General features: G+C 41.8%; 1 protein-coding gene across 4 annotated transcripts in view; it reads right to left on the bottom strand.

Annotated features, from left to right (window-relative positions):
* Positions 1-13,425, bottom strand: part of mipol1 (mirror-image polydactyly 1) — a 322,904-nt gene that overhangs the window by 177,123 nt on the left and 132,356 nt on the right. The window lies entirely within an intron of this gene.

Below are 13,425 nucleotides of genomic sequence, written 5' to 3'. Positions count from 1 at the left end.
CCCCCTCCGCAGTTCTGCTGAAGGGACTTTCCTGCTCCTCTGATGCTGCCTGACCTGCCATGCTCCTTCAGCTCCACACTGTGTGGACTTATAATTAATGAAGCTGTTTTAAATTATAGTCATTAGTGAAATGCAGAGCACCAGCTGACTAAATATTTTAATATAATAACTGCAAGCATGAAATTGTTCAACTTGCTAATACAGCTTTATACAACAATGTACATAAAAGGGGCAAAGCTATGTTACCGGATTTATGCTCACAGACTACAAGGAAAGTACAAAATTTTATTTTTTTTAAATTTCATTGGCTTCAATAAAATTTATTTACGTACGTCAAAAACTTTTGAGTCACAGAAAACAGCCATGGTCCAACTCTCCGGAAACTAGAAAACTGTTGTGAGCTCAATTCCTGGTCTCAACTCAGCCAGGCAGAACACTTGGTTTTTAATCATAAGGAGCAGGAATATCTTGAATCCAGCAGAAATGACAGATAGTGGAGCTCCTGCTAAATCCCTTCAATTGTTTCAGACAAATTATCCTGCCACCCAGTTAATGTCAACCTTACTCCAAGCTTCTTGGATTCAGAGATGCTGTTCAGATAGTCTTCTGTGGTCCCTAACAGCTGTATAGCTGCTCTGATATCCCTCACTGGCTCTACAAGCTGTCAGAGGCTTCATGATGTACCATGTTGTAGTTCACTACCATCCTACCATGTTGTAGTTCACGATTCCTGGATTCCTACTTCTGCCTGTTCCTCCTCTCTCACACTCTCCTCCTTGTGGTTACTGGCTTTGCCTCTTCTTCAGCTCATGTCAAGCCTTCAAGTTCCAAGGCTATAGCCTGCTTCTTACCCCAAAGGTGCCCACAAGGCCAACCAAATCTCCAGCCCAGCGTTCTCTGCCATCATCAAAAATTATTGGTAGGGAGATAAGAGTGTTCTGCAGAAGGCATGTTGTTTGGTCCCATGTTGAAGGTAGGAAGTTGGAGCCCAGTGCAACTCCCTGCTACATAAATATCAAAACACTTTGCTGGAAAAGTAAGTTAACAGAATCATATACGTAAGCTGTAACCCATCATTGCTCTTGTCACATAGCTCTAAATGCTTTTTTCCTGTTAAGAGTACATTGCAATTCCCTTTTCAAAGGGAACTTTTTATTTATTCATTCACAGGGTGTGGGTATCACTGGCTAGGCTAGCATTTATTGCCCATCTCTAACTACCCAGAGTACAGTTTTGAGTCAACCAAATTATCATGGTCTGGGATCACAGTTTGACAGTTGAGGGTGCAGCATATATTGACAGTGTGGTTAGCTAAGCACATTGTTGGACTTCATAACTAAATGCATTAATGCAAAAACAGGGAAGCTATGTTGGGCCTCTAATTGTGTCAAAACAAAATAATAAAACCAGAGCACTGTGTCCAATTATGTCAGCATCCTTAACAGCATGCAAAGGAAATCTACCAGAATGCCTCCAGGACTGGGAATTACAGCAACAAGAGTAGATTAGAGAAACATGGGTTATATAAGAAGATTTGATGGAGGTATACATTGTTAAGCATGTTTAGATAAGTTAGATAAGGAAAATCCGATGATGCAAGGCAGTTATGCAAGTATTCCGATTTTAAAAAATGTGCAGGAAATGTGAGGAAGATCACTTTTTTTTACTGTGATCTGCGTCAATAAATTAGAATTCAATTTGCACAACACCCTTTCTTGAATAAAGGTGTGATATCTGCCATTATCCAGTCCTCTGCTATTATCTAATCCTATACTGCCATCACCATTTCCAGGGAAGTTGGGAAGATTATGGCAAGACCTTCTGTGTTCTCACTCTCCAGTTTCTTTTGCAATCTGGGACGTGAGTCATGGACCAGCCAGCATTTCAAATAATCCTGCCTATCTACTTTCACCCCATCCATTACTTCCACTGTCTGTATCTACCAATATTTTGTCAAATACCTCTTTCTTAATGAATACCAACACAAAGTGTTCATGAAATATTCTAGCCTTGCCCTCCTATTCCAATCATACGTCACTCTCTTTGACCCAAATAGATTCCTCTATACCTTTTACTGCCTGGTCACTGTTTGCACGCTGTTAGAAAACATTTGGTTTTTATTTTATTCTCACATTGTCTTTTTGACAGTGCTACTTCCTTCTTGATTTCAAATTATTCCAATAGGTCTTCATGACTTTGTTAATCAAAATCTGTTTAGCTCAGCCTTGAATGTATACAATGTCCAAGCCTTCACTGTTCTGGATTGGGAAGAGAACTTCAGAGCCAAACAATTGTCAAAAAAAATTCTTCCTCAAATCTGTCCTGAATGGAAGATCCCTTACTTTGAAACAATGTCCCTAGTTTTAAGTTCCTCAAAGGTAACAAACAGCTTCTCAAAATTTACTGCATCAAGAATTTCACAAAGTCATTAGTTTTAATGAGATTAGGTTATCATCCCCTAACCTTCCAAACTCTAATGAGTACAGGCCCAACCTGCTTAATTTTGCCTTATAAGACAGTCCTTGCATCTCAGCAATCAGCTGATTGAACCAATTCTGAACTGCTTCCAATGCAAGTATATCCCTCCTTAAGTAAGTGGACCAAAAATATGCATAGTAATCTAAGAGACAGTAGTAACTGCAGATGCTGGAGAATCTTGAGATCACAAGGTATAAAGCTGGATGAACACAGCAGGCCAAGCAGCATCAGAGGAGCAGGAAGGCTGACATTTCGGGCCTAGATCCTTTTTCAGAAGAAGGGTCCAGGCCCGAAACTTTAGCCTTCCTGCTCCTCTGATGATGCTTGGCCTGGTATGTTTATCCAGCTCTATGCCTTGTTATCACACAGTTGTCTAAGTTGGGTCCAGTACATTTGTAGCAAAATTTGCGTACTTATATGCTCCAAAGCCCTCGCAACAACACTCAGATACCTTTGTTCCACAGTATTCTGTACACTCTGTCCTTGAAATAATATTCTAATTTTCAATTCTTCTTCTCAAAGTAGACAACCTCCTAGTTTTTCTTTGTACTCTATCTGCCAAATTGTTGCACCTCATTGAATCCACTTATACCTTTTTATAGATTCTTCGTATCTTCCTCACAACTTATTTTCCAACCTATCTTTGCATCAACAGCAAATTTGGTCAGAATGCAATTGGTCCCTTAATCTGTCATTAATGTAGATAGTTAATAGTGGAGGACTCAATATTAATTCCTGTGGCACTTCATTAACTACAATTTGCCAAATTGAAAATGCCCTATTTATCCCAATTGTATGTTGATACTCTGCCAACCCTTCAGTCACGCTAACTCATCACTTCTATCAACATGAACTCTTACCTTACCCAATGTTCTCGTATGTGGTGCCTTATAGATTTTGGAAATCAAAATACACTGCACCTCTTTGAAATCATCCGCAATTCTAACTTCAACAAATTGATTTGTCAAATCTCACAAACATAAAAATAACTCACAGGTGTAAACAAAAACTAGAAGCAAACCCTTCAAACCTGTTCCATCATTCAATAAGATCATGGCTGAGCATATGTCTCAAAGGCACATTCCTGCTTTCTCTCCATAACCCGTGATGTCTTGATTATCTAAAAATTTGTCAATCTCTTTCTTGGACATACTCAATGACCTGGCCTCCAAAGCTTTCATTGGTAATGAATTCCACTGGTTAACTACCCTCTGAGTCAAGAAATATTTCCTGATATCAGTTCTAAATGCACTACCCATATCCTAATTCTGTGACTCATGGTTCTAGACTGCTGAACCAGGGGAATATCCTCCCTGCATCTCGTCTGTCCAGCCCTGTTAGAAGTTTAAATGTTTTAATTCTTCTAAACTAATGAATACAGCCCCAGTCAAACCACTCTTCTTCCCCTCTTGTGCAGCAGAACCAGCCACGGTGCCACGGACTTGGTTTCTGCTGCTGTTCCTGAGAAATTGTCTTCTCTAACAGGATCTAAAACTATACATTTGTTAGATGGGGACTGTTCAGGAGTCAACTACACTACCTGCCTCCTTCTATTCTGCCTTGTGGTCTCCCAAACCCTATTTGACTGTTCAATCATTACTTGCAGTGCAACTACCTCACTGATTGAGTCGTCCACAATAATCTTAGCATTGTGGAAGCCCTGCAGTAATCCACTCATAGCTCTAAATCTGAAATGCAGTCAGCCAGTGGCTGTAGCAGGACACATGTCCTGCATACATGGCCACCCAGGGACACTGGAAGGGCCCATGACTTCTCATATTGCACAGGAGGAGCACATTGTTAGTGTGAGCTCTGCTGTCATGACTTCCCTTTAGTTTAAGTTTGCTGGTTATTCCATTTAAAGCATACTAATTACTCCAGGGGCCTTTGCTCATTTGAATACACACACTACAGAACAATTTCCCTACCTTATTTTGTTTTGGCCAACGGACTGCAGCAATTTAATTAATACATAAACCAGAACTCAAAGTACTCATCCGACCCTACTCTGGATGCTTCCAATTCACAGCTATTTAAAGATACCACCTACACACATAACCTGACCTAGTTCATTCACTGCTTTCCGCTCGCTTCATTCTGTCCTACAGTAAACCTGAATGAAAGCATCTCTTTTGACCCCATGCCACAAATTCCCAATTTGTCCCAGATTTCCAATTTGTTCACCATCTCAACTGCAATCCAACGCATTTTCTCTCACTTTGACTAAATGGCAAACTCTGAAATATTGCAGGATCTTTTCATAAGCTCCGTAACTTCTTGATTTATATTCCACTTTATAATATTGCTACTGTCACAGGTCTGTAAAGTACTCTCAGTCGTTACTACAACTGGTAGTGCTTTTTGACTGAACTGGGCATGATGGATCTTTTTCTGTTCTGTAGATCTTTAAGATCTTCTTCCCTTGCTTCTTCTCAGCTCCACCCAAGCTGATTATCTATTAGATCCAACATTATAGGCACAAAGTCTTCCACCTGATGTATGGTTTAGAAGGGGTGGACGCTAGGAAGTTGTTTCCATTAGGCGGGGAGACTAGGACCCGTGGGCACAGCCTTAAAATTAGAGGGGGTAAATTTAAAACTGAAATGAGATGACATTTCTTCAGCCAGAGAGTGGTGGGTTTGTGGAATTCATTGCCGCAGAGTGCAGTGGAGGCCGGGACGTTGGATGCCTTCAAGGCAGAGATCGACAAATTCTCGAATTCAAAAGGAATCAAGGGCTACGGGGGGAGTGCAAGGAAGTGGTGTTGAAATGCCCATCAGCCATGATTTAAATGGCGGAGCGGACTTGATGGGCTGAATGGCCTTACTTCCACTCCTATGTCTTATGGTCTTATCTTCAGGTGATATTGATTACAAATGTAATTTTAATGAATGAATAAATGATTTTATTGTCACGTGTATTTTAAAGTGAGGAAAACAGTAAAATAAACTAACAAATTTTTCCACTGTAGCTACAATCTGGCACTGTTTAACAGTTTAAAAACAAGGGGAAAAAAAAGGAAGATATAGCTTAAAGAGAGTCCACTGGTCCTGAGCCAGCTCATCATTAACCATGCCTGCGCTGCCAACCCTCCTGCATTCCCTCTTTGCTCTCTGCACTGGACCCTACCAAAGTCGTAGTCACCACTCTTCTGGCAAAATGTTTTGGCGTTGGGTCAGCTCTCCCCACCACTGCCTCGCTGCCGTCTGCACTGGACCCAACCAACAATGAAGTCCGTGATCCTTAGGCTCCATCTTTCATTACTGAGACTATCTTGCTGATGTTGTCTTTGCTGACGTGGCAGCCATTGATTCCAGTGCCAGGTTCCATGCTGGCACAACAAAAGTCAATAGGAGCACACTCAAGTCTGCGCTAGGATCCCTCACTGCCGTCGAAGCCGTCAAAGCTCAGGACAAGAGGTAAGTAAAGGAGAACGAAAGAAAGGAGGAAAAAAAAGGAAAAGCAGTAAGAGCGGACAAGCCCTGGCTCAGGAGCCCTACTCAACTGCACCTATATTAAATTTAGAGTTTTATTTAAACTTTATGACACTTTACTGTTTAGCTGAGCACTCAGTTCTTCCTTGTTTGTTTTGGTATCTGTCAATTTGCCTCTCCCTAAGCTTTTGCATATGGTTTAACATTTGGTGATTTTCTTCCTGACTTTGCATACTACTAAGTCTCAAAAAAAGTCTAAACATTCCACTCAGTTTATAATGCAGTTCACAGAGTTATCAATGTTCATGCTTTGTGCCATAACTCATTTTCAGTGAGCAGTGCCGATCCCTTTCCCCCAAATAGGTTTCAGTATAATTGCCTGTGTGTTTACACACCTCATCTATCTAGATTAAATGCAATTACAGAAAATTCCTTAACACGCAAATCTCTTTGAATTAGACTGTACACCTCTATTGTCTTTAATTTATTTTAGTATACTCTTTGTAGATCACCACGTTAACATGGCAAAGGGGCTTGCCTGCCTCAGTTCTCCCTTGAACTATGCTGTTAGAAGTTTCTTGCTCCTGACAAGGCCACCCATGACACTAAGTTCAGGACATGGGTTGGTACCAAATGAAGCTTGGTCACTGGCTGCAAAGGTGGATGTGGACTGCAGCAGGTAGTCTCAACCATCACTATTTAAATGATCAATGAAGTTTGACTGTCAACCTGTTAAAATTATGGTGAACCAAGTAACGTGCAGGTTTTCACCAGGATCATTTTGCCATTCCTGTGGTGATGTAGAATTGGTGACAGGGACACAGCTATAAATCTTTCAGTCCTTTATCAAGAATTTATGAACAGGCAACAGATGCATGAAGGTCACTGGGCAACTGTATTGGAAAAGACAATAGTTTTGGGCATCACTATCTATGGTTGAGCAGTACACTGCAGGTCGGCCTCTAATCACCCCAAATGAGTTAGCCAGAAAAAGTGCCTATTAGGTGGAGTCACTTTTTACTGGTCGAGGAGCGACACCCTACAGGATCACCATTTCAGTGGTCAAATAAACACATTTTTACAGGAAACACCACAAAAATGACACTGTTGTTTCACTATTCAGAAGGAAGAGATCTGTATCATCTCATTCAAGTTGCTCAAGAATTGCATTAGTGCCATAGATTATATGTAATTTGCTGCAAGACGAAAGAGGTCAAGAATGCTCGCTGTCAACTTCAGCTCTTCACATTCAAAATTCGAAATCTAGTTTCACCTTGAAGATCCGTTTCCCGATCGTTTACAACTTTCTCCATAACAAAGCACCAAGTTGTTGTCATTACTGTCCAATGACACATCCCAGTTCCTTATATTTAGCTCACAGCATGGCTTCTTATGTTTAGTGTCTATCTCATCTATTTCCAATATTTCTTTTGTAGCAGAGGATTTAACTGATTTTTTTTAACAATTCAAAGTAATTGCTACAATAGGGAAAAAGTCCAAAATGATACATTAAACATTTATAGAATGTCGTCCTATGTGATTTAAATAGCGAGCAGGTTCGATAATCGTTGTTTGCAGTTGTGGCTATGTGGAACACTGCAATCGTGTAAAATGACAAAGTTGCTTTTAAAAGTTACATCCAGAAGCAAAGCGCAATTTATCATGTAAAGCGCATTCCTAGGTTTGATAAGACCATAAGAAATAGGAACAAGAGTAGGCCATTTGGTCACTCGAGTCTGGTCCACCATTCATTAGGATCACATCCGATCCTAATGCACTTTTTTTTGCACTTTGGAAAAAAGAATACAGGCATAGACTATTTTCTAAACGGTGAGAAAATTCACAAAGCAGAAGCACAAAGGGATCTGGGAGTGTTGGTCAGGATTCTCTAAAAGTTAACTTGCACGTAGAGTCTGTGATTAAGAAAGCAAATGTAATGTTGTCGTTTTTCTCAAGAAGGTTGGAACATAAAAGCAATGATGTGCTTCTGAGACTTTATAAAGCTCTAGTTAGGCCCCATTTAGAATATTATGTCCAATTTTGGGCCCCACACCTCAGGAAGGACATACTGGTGCTGGAGCGTGTTCAGCGGAGATTCACACGGATGATCCCTGGAATGGTAGGCTTAACGTATGATGAATGGCTAAGGATCCTGGGATTGTATTCATTAGAGTTTAGAAGGTTGAGGGGAGATCTAATAGAAACTTACGATAATGTATGACTGAGAAAGGGTGGACACTGGGAAGTTGTTCCTGTTAGGCGGGGAGACTAGGACCTGTGGGCACAGCCTTAGAATTAGAGGGGGTAAATTTAAAAAGGAAATGAGAAGACATTTCTTCAGCCAGAGTGGTGGGCCTGTGGAATTCATTGCTACAGAGTGCAGTGGAGGCCAGGACGTTAAATGCCTTCAAGGCAGAGATCGACAATTTCTTGATCTCACAAGGAATCAAGGGCTACGGGGAGAGTGCAGGGAAGTGGAGTTGAAATGCCCATCAGCCATGATTTAAATGGCGGAGTGGACTTGATGAGCCGAATGGCCTTACTTCCACTCCTATGTCTTATGTCTTATTTATGATGTTATCCAACATTGCTCGTATTCACTTTCTTGCATTTTCCCCATAACATCTGATTCCTTCCCCTATTAATCAAGAAACTATCTCAGCCATAAATGTACACAAGGACCCTGCTCCCACAGCTCTCTGTGTCAAGTGACTTCAAGACTCAGCTCCCTCAGAGAAGAAATTCCTCCTCATCTCAGTCTTAAACTGTTGCCCGTTAATGTGGAGACAATGCCCTCTACTTCAAGACGGTTCCGTGAGGGGAAACAATTTCTCAGCTTTTACCCTGTAAAGCCCTTTCACCTCTATGTTTCAATGAGATTACCTCCTACTCTTTTAAACTCCAGTGAATAGAGTCCGAACCTTTTTAGCCTTTGCTTGTAAGACAATCCCTCCATACCAGGTTTGATCATTAACCTTGTCTGAACTGCCTTCAATTAAAGGACACCTTTCCTTAAAAAGGGAGACTGAAACTGCTCACAGTACTCCAGGCATGGTCTCATCAGCACCTTGTACAGTTACAGTAATATTTCCCTGCTATTATACTTCAATCCTTCTAAAATAACATTCCTGATTATCTACTGTACCTGAGTGCTATCTTGCTGTGTTTCACACACAAGCACCCGAGTCCCTTTGTATTGCAGCTTTCTGCAACTTTTCTCAATTTCAATAATGCTATTCTTTTGTTCTCCCTTCAGAATTTAAAACTTCACATTTGCCCACATTATATGCTTTTTGCCAACCTTTTGCCCACTTACTGAACCTATCTATATCTCTCAAAAACCTGTTTGTATTCTCTTCATAAATTGCCTTTCCACCTATTTTTGTGTTTCTGCAAACCTGGCTACCATACATATGTTTCCCCCCCTCCAAATCATTAATATATACTGTAAACAGCTGAGGTTCCAGCATTGATCACAGTGGAACCCCACTGGTTACAGACCTACATACTGAAAATGAACCCCTTATTGCCACTTGCTGCTTCCTATCCATTAGCCAATTCTCTTTCATGCCAATATATTACCTCCAACACTGTGGGCTCTTATTTAATTACAATCTTTTGTGAGGTACTGTGCCAAACACCTTCTGGAAATCCAAGTGCAACTCTACCCATTCCCTAGCTACCCTCTTGCTCCCAATATTTATATAAAATATCTTGGGATTCTCCTTAATTCCACTTGCCAAATCCTGCTCAGTATGAACATACATGGCACCTTTTAGTGCTCTGAATTCCTTGTTTATTTTCTTTCCTGCTTCCTGTATATTCTTCAAGGGTCTTGTCTGATTTCAGTTTCCTAAGCTTTATATGTTTCCTTTTTCCTTTTGGCGGCACGGTGGCTCAGCGGTTAGCAATGCAGCCTCACAGTGTCAGGGACCCGCGATCAATTCTAGCCTCAGGCGACTGTCTGTGTGGAGTTTGCACATTCTCCCTGTGTCTGCGTGGGTTTCTTCCGCGTGGTCCGGTTTCCTCCCACAGTCCAAAGATGTGCAGGCTAGGTGGATCGGCCATCCTAAATTGCCCGTAGTGTTCAGGGATGTGTGGGTTATAGGGGAATGGGTCTGGGTGGGATGCTTCAAGGGACGGTGTGGTCTTGCTGGGCCGAAGGGCCTGTTCCCACACTGTAGGTAATCTAATCTAAACATTCAATATATCAATATTCAGGACTCAAACCTTACCATCCTTATCTTTCATCCTCACAGGAATATGCTAGTCCTAAATTCTGATCAAATGGCCTTTAAAAGGCTCTAACATGCCAGATGTTGATTCAACCTCAAACAGTCAGCCCAATCTAATGCTCCAGTTCTTGTCTCATACCATTGTAATTAGCTTTCCCCAAATTTAGCTGATTCGCCCAAGGGCCATTCTATTCTCCTTAATAACTACCCTAAAACTTATGAAATTATGATCACTGTTCCTAAAATGGTCCCCCACTGAAGCTTCCATCGCCTGGCCAGGCTCATTTTCCTAATGCAAGGTCTAGAATAGACCCTTCCCTCGTTGGACTACGGACACATTGTTTCAAGGAACCCTCCTGGATGCAGTAAACAAATTGCGCCCCATCTAAGCCCCTGGCACAAAGGCAAACCCAGTTGACATTGAGAGAGTTAAAAATTATCCACCACAAAATCCCTGCTGTTTTTACATCTCTCCATGATCTACTTACATATCTGTTCCTCTATCTCCCGGTGACTATTGGAAGGCCTGCATATAACCCCATCGTAATGATGACATCTTTTGTTTTCCTTTACTGATCTGGCTTCACTGGATGAGCCTCGAAGACGCCCTCTCTTCAGGCAGCTGTGATAGTCTCCTTAATCAGTAATGTAGCTTCCCACACTTTTTACATCCCACCCTATCATGCCTGGAAAATCTAAACCCTGGCGTTTGAGCTGCCTGTGCGAGCCTTTCTCTCAACCAAAGTTTTGTAACAGACAACTGGTGGTTTATCCTGAGGGTCACCAAATGTCGGGCACGGGGGCAGTTTGAGAAGGAGAGTTCTTCATGGTAATCTCCGCCAGTATGGGAAGGGATCCCATGCTTGTTGGTATCACTCTGCATCATAAACATTATAGTTCCATGTACTAATCTAGGCTCTCTGCTCAGTATGAACATACATACCCGTCATACTCCCTGCACTGAAATAAACACACTTCAGACCATCAGTCCAGCACTACCTATTCTCCCTATTAGATTTAACTGACTTAATCTCTAGCTTCTCCTCAATCACTTCACAAGCTAATCTACTGCAAGGGTCATCCTGACATCTTGAGTAACTACTCGTGGTTACTGGCTGAGATGGTTTAGATAGTTGATTGATACAGCATAGGCGGCCGGCCCCAAAATAAGGCATATCACAAGGGGTAGCTGTGGACAGAGAGGCATGACTGGGGAATTGAGCCATCACCTTCTTAGAATCTGGAGTTTCCTTACATCATGGAAAGGACAAAGACTGGTACCACCAAAAACTACAAGTCATCAGGGACAAAATCCCAATATTTCAAAGCTATTATCCTTGTTCTTCAACTCTGCTGAATAACTTTGGGATCAGTGAAGCATTCACATCTGTCACACTCATATACTTTCTTTGTCTCATTCAATAATAAGGGTAAAGTTGTCATTGCTTATGAGACCATAGAGTTGCTCTTTTATTAAAAACAGACAACTGGTGGTTTATCCTGAGGGTCACCAAACGTCGGGCACGGGGGCAGTTTGAGAAGGAGAGTTCTTCATGGTAATCTCCGCCAGTATGGGAAGTGATCCCATGCTTGTTGGTATCACTCTGCATCATAAACTACCCATCCAACCAACTGATCTAACCCAACTACTGTTATCAGCCTAACCAGCCTTCGCTTCATTGTTTTATATCTCCCTCTTTTGAACTGTTGGGTTATACATTTGGAACATTCCAATCTGCAGGGGCCTTTGCAGAATTAATAGAATTTTAGAAGGAAACAAATTTTCCAGAGGTTTACGTTTCAGAAGGTAATCAAATCACCTTGTTGAAGCAGACTTTGACAGGTCTGATGTCCATGTTACCAGCCATACTTTTGGAAATCTGGAATTTCCGCAGCATCAAAATTGGGTAAAAAACCATTGACCTGCAGATGCTGGAAATCAGAAACAAAATCAGAAATTGTTTGAAAAACTCAGCAGGTCTGGCAGCACCTGTGGACAGAAAGCAGAGTCAATGTTTCGGGTCGAGTGACCCTTCTTCAGAACTGTTTGTAGCTAGGAAAAGGTTGGTGCTGCAAACTTTGTTTGAACCAGCAGCTTATGATCCCAGCCTCTCAATAAACTAGTAAAAATTATAAATCTGAAATACTGGAAGTTAACTTAATTATTGTGATCTCCACATAGTCAGTTGAGGATGTGAGGAAGAAGGCTCACTGTCTTTTAAGTTTAATATAAAGCAAAGTTATTTTTTGTGATTTATGCTGTAAATAAAGAAAAACAGTGATGTGTACACTCCCTGCATTATGTTTCTATTACTCAAACTTGAATCAAGAAGGTTGCAGGGTTCCCAAGCCGAAAATGAGGTGTTGCTCTTCCAACGTGTACTCAGTTTTGCTGCAGCACTGTGGCAAATTTGAAAGGCCAAGGCCATTTTTGCAAACAGGACACAGGTGTTCTGCAAAGCGCTCGTCCAGTCTGTGCTTTGTCTCCCCATTGTAGAGAAGACCACACTGTGAGCAGCGAACACAGTAGACTAGATCGAGTGGTGTGCAGGTAAATCAGTTCTTCACCTAGAAGGTGTGTCTGGGGTCTTGGATAATGAGAAGGAAGGAAGTAAAAGGGCAGGTGTTACACCTTTTGATTGCAATGGAAGGTGCCATGAGAATGTAGAAGCTGTGGGGAGTGGAGGAGGAGTGGACTGTGATGGCCAGAGGGAACGGTGTCTGCAGAAGGCTGACAAAGGAGAAGAAGAGACTGCCTGTCTGGTGGTGGCCATCCTGCTGGAAGTAGTGGAAATGGCAGCTAATGATTCTTTGAATGTGTGTGCAGGTGGAATAATATTTGAGGATGATGGGTTTGCTATTGCTGTTGTGGGAAGAAGGGGAGGGGTGAGGCCAAGAAGTGCAGCAGATTGGTTGGACACGGCTGGAAGCCCTATCAACCGTGCTGGTGACAAATCCTCAGTTGAGGAAGAAGGTGGACACTTTGGAGGCCCCCATGTCAAAGTTAATGTCATCAAAAGAAATATGATGGAATCAGAGGCACTGGGAGAATGGAATTGAATCTTTACAGGAAACAGGGGGTGAGGGTATATAGTCAAGGTAACTGTGGGTGACAATGGGTTTGTGGTGGATATTGGTGGCCAACCTATACACAGAAACAGAAAACGAGGTGGTGGGGAAGGAAAGGGAAGAGTCAGAGATGGACCAGGTGAAGATGAAAGCCAGGTAGAAATTGGATTGTACATACTGAGGAATGTATGTAACATGTCATTTGCAAG

This window comes from Stegostoma tigrinum, chromosome 10 (assembly GCF_030684315.1).
Source record: "Stegostoma tigrinum isolate sSteTig4 chromosome 10, sSteTig4.hap1, whole genome shotgun sequence".
NCBI classification, from domain to species: Eukaryota; Metazoa; Chordata; class Chondrichthyes; order Orectolobiformes; family Stegostomatidae; genus Stegostoma; species Stegostoma tigrinum.
The sequence above is the reverse complement of the archived record's forward strand: the minus strand, read 5'-3'. Positions and strand labels throughout refer to the sequence as shown.